Source organism: Condylura cristata, unplaced genomic scaffold (assembly GCF_000260355.1).
Source record: "Condylura cristata isolate star-nosed mole 26May11 unplaced genomic scaffold, ConCri1.0 scaffold00001, whole genome shotgun sequence".
In the NCBI taxonomy this organism is placed as follows: domain Eukaryota; kingdom Metazoa; phylum Chordata; class Mammalia; order Eulipotyphla; family Talpidae; genus Condylura; species Condylura cristata.
The window spans coordinates 5,215,059-5,222,039 of NW_004567102.1; the positions used below are offsets into that span (position 1 = coordinate 5,215,059).

The 6,981-nt window shown below is 40.9% G+C and overlaps 1 long non-coding RNA gene across 2 annotated transcripts; it reads right to left on the minus strand.

The window, feature by feature from the left end:
• Nucleotides 1–647: 647 nt before the first annotated feature.
• Nucleotides 648–6,959, minus strand: LOC105853197. 2 transcript variants are annotated; one of them, XR_001145047.1, is made up of 3 exons: nucleotides 6,745–6,959; nucleotides 5,544–5,641; nucleotides 648–823 (listed from the first exon to the last, which is right to left on the minus strand). It is a non-coding gene; the product is annotated as an uncharacterized LOC105853197 (long non-coding RNA). The 2 variants fall into 2 exon arrangements; XR_001145048.1 differs by lacking the exon at nucleotides 6,745–6,959 and adding an exon at nucleotides 6,197–6,272.
• Nucleotides 6,960–6,981: the final 22 nt, after the last annotated feature.

Here is a 6,981-nt window from a genome sequence, read left to right on the forward strand (position 1 = left end):
AAATCAAGAGGAACTTCATTAAATGTTTCCCATGTACAGTAGAGTGATCAACAATCATTAAAAATAAATAATGCTAATAATGATTGTTATTGAGCTTGTGCTAGATGCTACCTACTTATTCTACTAAAATTTCATCATCCATCATATAATGTAATCCTCACAATAACTCTAAGACATAGGTAGATGCTATAAGCATAATCTAGACATTTTAGCCTTCACCAAACCACCCATGTCCATATTCTATCTCATTCCTTCCCCATTCCCTCTATCCTTCCCCTTCCCCCTCTTTCCTCTGGTAACCATTTTCTTTTTTGCTGAGTTCAAATTTTTACTTCTTCCATTGTTAGCATGTTAATTAAAAAAAATTATATAATTCAAATGAGTGAAAGCATCCAAAGTTTGTCTTTCACTTTTTTAAAAAAAAAAATTTTATTTATTCATGCAGAACTGGGGTACAGGCCAGCATAGGTGAGGTGAGAGGATTCACCGGACAGAGTAGGGAGCAGAACAGACAGAAATGATGAAGAACACTGCTGAAGGGAACAGCGGGCAGGTCAGGAGAGGTCTGCTGCGCCGTGTGGGTCATCTCCAGGGGTAGGGATTGAACTCACGCTGAAGTGGCTTTAGCTTCTTAGTGCTGTGCTTTAACCAGCTGTGCCACCAGGAAGGGTCCTGTCTTTCACTTTTTGACTGATTTCATTCAACATAATCACCTCAAGGTCATCCATTTTGTGCCAAATGTTACCACTTTTGGTGGCATCTTTTTTCAGAGCTGTGTGATATTTCATCAGATTTCTGTTCCACAGTTTCTCTATCCATTCATCTATTGAAGAAAGGCAATTGGTTTGTTTCCATGGTTTGGAAATCTTAAACGGTGCTTCTGTCTACATAGGAGTAGATAGATCTTGCCATGTTAGATTTTTCATGTTATTTGTATAGATACCTAATAGTGGGTATTGCTGGGCAAATGGGATTTCCATACCATTTTCCATGGGGGCTGTACCAGCTTGAGTTCTGACCAATAGTGGATGAGTGTGTTCCTTTTGCATTGCAATCTTGCATTTGTTAGTGAGGGTGAGGTGGTGTACATGTATACTTATATACCCTTTAATTTGCATTTCTCCTGTAATAAGTAATGCTGAACATATTTTCATCTGTCTATAATCCACCTAACTGTCATCTTTGGAGAAATGTCTAATGAGTTCATGTCCCCATTTCTTAATTGATTTTTTTTTGTTGTTGGATTATGTAAGTACTTTGTAAATTTTGAATATTAACCTCTTATTATGGTATGTAAATATTTATCCCTATTCTATATTTAGTATTTTTGTTTTTGTGATGGTTTCTTTTGAGCTACAAAAGCTTTTAAGTTTGATATTATCCCACTTGCTTATTTTTGCTGTTTACCTTGCTGCTTGGGTTGGATTGTATTCCCAAATACATCTTTGTAGTAGATGTTTTGCTGTGTGTCCCCTGTATTTTCTTTCATGTACTTTATGGTTTTGGTTCTTATGTGTCAGCCTCCATAATTACACAGGCCTATTATTTATAATAAAATTCTCTTTCTGAATACACATGTATATATGTGTATATATATATAATGTAACTTCACATCATGCATATGTCTTTTATATAACAATGTATACATTATAATAAAGTATGCATATATATGCAACCATATTCTTTATATTAAATGTAATCATGTTACAATATATCTGTTACAGCCTATTAGTTCAGTAGAGAAACTTAATGCAATTGCAATTAGCTTGTTTTCTAAGACAATACTACAAAACTATATGTATACTATATGCATAGATATGGAAGGTGTCCATCCTTGACATATTTCTAAGTAAAAAAAAAAAAGAGCTACAGCATACTATACTATGTGTTGTTTGACCCAATTTATATAATTCATAAATGAAAAGCCTAGAGGACTAAATGGTATTAGGGAGGACTTTGCTTTCTCATTATTTGAATTTTTTCACCCCACAAAGGTCAAGTATTTCTGGGAAAAACAATATTTCTATTCTTGAAAAGAAATTTAAAAGTCAGTAAAATCAAATTTCACACCAAAATGGGTGTGAGCAGCAGGGAAATCAGCAATTGCTTTATGAACATGAGAAAATAAAATGTGAAATGGCAGCATTTTCTCCCCTCCCTTCTCTCTTACCCATCACATTCTTCATTTTATTTATTTTTAGTTTCTTGAGAAGGGTTAGAGATGGTATGCTTGGTTGCTCTTCTTTTCCCTCGACTCTGAGGGTTTACACATGCCAAGAAGACTGTAAGTGACTAAAGAATCAACTGTACATCAGAAAACTCGAGGGCCAAAAGGAATCTTACAAAGGGTCTGGTTCAGTGACTTTTGAAAAAAAAAAATTTCTCCTCCCTTTTGCACCCCGCTGACCCCCACACCAAAATCAAGTAAGGCTGGAAAATAGAAACCAGAATTCTTGCTCTGAGAATATGATTTGAAAGTCACTCATCTAAATCTAATTTTATCATTATGCAAAAGGGTTTCAGGTCTTCTACCAACTGTACTCACATTTCTAAGCCTGCACAGTTCATTGGGATTACATTTTTTGTGGACTTTCAGAGGCTGAATTATACCTGAATTAAGCAACAGGACATGTTGCAATTAGGTAGTATTTCTACAGGAGAAATGCCCCACTTCTTCTTTTCTGGCAACCCACGGTTCTTGTATTTAGGGTGGGGGTGGTGGTGATTCAAACTGGCTCCCATTCTCTCAGAAATCCAGGGAGAGGCTGAAGTCGAGGTCAAGAGTCACAAGAAAATAACTCAATGGTGAGTAATGTTTTATTACCCTCATAGAAACCTAGTCAAACCTAGAGCAGGGTTACATTATAAACATTAATGTTTGGATTAAGATTGAGATTAGAATTTGGATTGGATATTTGGGCTAATACTGGCTGAAAATGAATTTGAATAATGAAAGGGTTTGATGTGGGGGTAAAAGAATGAGTTGTGGTGTGAGGATTAGTATCAGAGTGAGAGGACCACCTGTTTTCTCTCCTTTCTCTACAAGTTCCTCTTTTTTGGTTGTGTCCTCTAGGGCTAACGTCTTTGGCTCGGTATCACTAAGAAAGCAGTCCTTGTAATGTTCTGCCCTTGAGTCACACATGGCTCTTTCCCATAAAACCTCAGTTGCTACTTCAAGAGCTCTGGCTGTTGAAGCATTAATAATATCCTTTATTAGGCCCTACTGAGTATGTTGATAGCACCTTTCGGGCCAATGGTGATGGCAAACTACCCCCAAGAGTCACATCACAGGTTCATCTGGAGCATAATCCACACTAGAAAATAGTCAAGACAATTATGACAAAAGCTCTTCTGCCAATTACCCTATGTTTTGATCCCCTGATTTGATGATGCCCTGAAATTTTATGTCCTCTCTGAGCTTTTGTCCAACTAAGTGGGCATGTTATAGATATATTGGTTCAAGGGCTGTTCAGCTAGAAACCTTGAGAGCTAAGAGTAAAGAGTTAGCTGACTAGGAACAGCATAACTTGAAGCAGATGAACACTGGGTGTAATTTCATACAACTATATTGTCAAAAAATCTTTCAATGAGTTTCAGTATCTTTTCAGGAAGTTGTGTGGTGATGGAGGCAGTCCCCAAGGATAGTCTGATTAGGATGCCAATTCACATGTCAGTCTCACATTGTTTAACAAATTATTGTACCATTTAATTTAGTCAACAAATATTTGTTAAAGAATATTTTAGTTCATTTCAAAACTCTTTATTTGTCCTGGGCAGTGTGTATACAACAGTGAAAGAGTCATGATCTTTGCAGAGGACACAAACAAATAAATATTTAATTATAAATTACGATAGGTGACTTTACTAAAGGAAAAGGGTGTTATAGAAGATAATAAGGGTATAACATAAGCTTAATTGGGGCTGGGGGCCAATGAAGACTTGAGGGAGTGCATCTTAGTTTGTTGGAAAACCTTGAACACTTTTATTTGCTTTTTATTTTTTAATTTCAGGTTGTAATTTACTCCTCTTTGAGTTGGTGGTAGACACCTTTTGGAATCTTTGCTAAGAACATAACTGGCCTGTTTTGAGAACTACAGGTTATGAGGATGGGTCTCTGGTAGCAATGTTTGCATTACAAAACAAAGAGCCTTGACTACACACTGCTCCACTGGCCCAAGACAATTGAACTCAGAAAAGACCATCTGATGAAAGCTAGACCACCAGGCTCTTTTCGCTGGGAACCGGGATTCATAGCTACCAAGTCTGCTGTTTCTTACAGTGAGGATAGGTAAGCTTGGGCAGTCATGTTGTACTATGTTCCCAATGAAGGAGTGAATAGTCTCTGAAGAAGCATGAAGCAGGTGAAAGAATGTGACTAGAGAGAAAAAAGAGAAAATGAGGGAATCGCTATACGGCTTGTTGTTAATATTTTACAGATTTATTTCAGATCTTCATGGGATATGGTTGCTCTCTTTTCTCTTAGGTTCTTAGGATTACTTAATTTATGTACTTTTTGTATGAAGAAGTTTAGTGGATTTTCTGTTACTTGCAGACAAAAGAGCCTTGACAAAGAGAGGATTTGATCAGATTAGCTCTTTTGTTCAGCAAACATGGATTGAGTTTGCTTTGATCCCAGAGGGATTTGTGGATCCCACAAGTTCATCGGGAATGCACAAACAGAATGGTAAATATAGAAATAAAACAGTAACATTTGGTAATAAAATTAACCTAGGTAATACCCTCTGAGACTTTCACATCTCTATTGGATCAGGGGTACACTGCAGCTATTTCTAGCAGCCAGTCCTTATGGAGCTATCATCTGTGAGTAAAGACAAACATGTATATTTCTTGGTCCTATAATGGAGATGTAAGAGGAAGGAGAGACCAATTCTGCCTTGGCAGAGTTTAGAAGGCATTCAAGAGGTAATATGCTCCTGGAGGAGCAATATGAATGTGCTCGGCAAGACAGAAGGGCAGCTGGGGCAGAGAGAAACAGCAGGCATGAGGCAGAGAGATGTGAAAAAGCAAGTGCACTTGAGGAATGGTAACTAGTGAGAGGGTCAAGACATAGCATACTGAGAATGAAATTTGAGAGGAAGTTTAAAGCCAAATTATGTAACCTCATTATCCATAGTGAATTTGGACCTGCTGATCTACATTACATTTTCTCAATCCTTTTGGTCTACCTGTACATACGGAGACTCAATAAATATCTCTTAAATTGAAAAATTGGCAAACAGATAAGCAGTTTGTAAGATGGCAATCACTTTTTACATTTAAAATTCCTTTTGGTTTTAGGGTTTGTTTTCACGTGTATATATATAAAAAGAAAACCACTGAGAGGCCAATTAAGAGTTCCTCTTAATCTCGGTGTGTTAAACTCATGAATGTGGCAGTGCCAGTTTAAAACTTAAGGGTGACTTAAGTCCAGTGAGAACTAGCTGTGTAATATGTTTTCATTCATTCTATGGTATTTTGTCAGAAATATTGTGAAAATCCACAAAGTTGAAGCCAAGTATTACACAAAATAAGTCAGCACTCACAGTTGGAGATACTTTGGCTTTACGTGGCTTGATTTTTTGCAGTAATTATCTTCAGCACCAACACCATCTTCAGGAGCATGATAAGCTGATTATTCGCTCTTTAGAAATTTAGAGGCCAAAAAAAAAACAATATCAACTTTAACAAACCCACAGAGAATGAGCAGATGGTTTATATAAAATAAAATAACATTTGGTGATAAAATTAATCTAAACAATGCCCTGTGTGGCTCTTGTATTCAAACCCCTCTCCACCCCCCCCCCCCCATTATTTTCGAGTGAGATCTTTCTAGCAGCAGCAGGGACTTAGAAGAAGTTTGCCCTTCAAGAAGCAAACTGTGGATTCAGTTTTCCAGTTGTGGTTCCTGTACCCTATACATAGGGGATGGTAGACTTGTGGCTCTGAGAGCATCTCTGGGGTATGTGACCAACAGACTCCTCTTTCGTTCCTGTCTCTCCCGCTTAACATGCCCTTATAGGAACACGTCCCAGAAATTCATTACTGCCGAGACCAATTCTCTGGGAGAAACTGGATGAGTAGGTCGATGAGTGTGTGTGTTGGGAAGGGTGGGCTGGGAAGAAAGACCGATTCCCAGTGGCTCGGCAGTATGTCACAACCCAGGATAGGGAAACGCGAGCTCCGGATCCTGGCTCACCGCAGAAGACACCGGTAGCGCCGGGAAGGCCGAGACCCACTTCCGGGTTTGGAAGCGCTTCCCTGGCCCCACCCCGTACCGGGTTACAAGGTCTCGAGCGCATGCGCAGCTCTCCGCTGCCGCTCTGGGACTGGCCCAACTTACCCTAAACAACTAAGCTGCTCCTCCCCCTCCCGCTTGGGGCGTACCATCGCGTTGGGGGGAGGGAGGAGGGAAAGCGCCCCAGAGACCTCAGAAGCCTATCCCCTTGTTTAAATGGGGCGAAGATATATTTGTCCCAGATTTTAAAAGTTTCAAGAATAAAAACGCTTCAGAAGGACGTCTCCGATAACCCCACGCTTTCGGCTTTGCCCACACCCCCGTGCTATTCCTTTGAGGCGCTGAACAAAGTGGCACGCCCGAATCCCAGCTGATCAGCTGCTGGGCTTTGGCTGAGGCTCCCCCGGGCGAGACCATTGTGACTCCTGAGGAGGGGTGCGTCAGGAGGGGAGGGGGCGGGGCGGCCATTGTCCGGTCAGCGCAGCCTCCGGGGGAGGGGAGGGTGTTACCGAGAGAGCGGGGCCCGGGCTTCACAGCAGCCGCTGCTTCGCCGGAGCCGGCGGGGGCCTCAGGTCCTTCCCAGCGCCGCCGCACGGGACATCGCTCTGGCTGGGAGCGGCGGTGGGAGCTGCCGAGGGCGCCGGGTCTTCCCTCCCCGCGGTCCTCGGTTCACCCGCTCGCCCCTCCTCCTCAGCTTCCCTCCCTCTCCTCGCCGCGCCTCCCCCGGTCTCCCCCCCGTCTCCGCA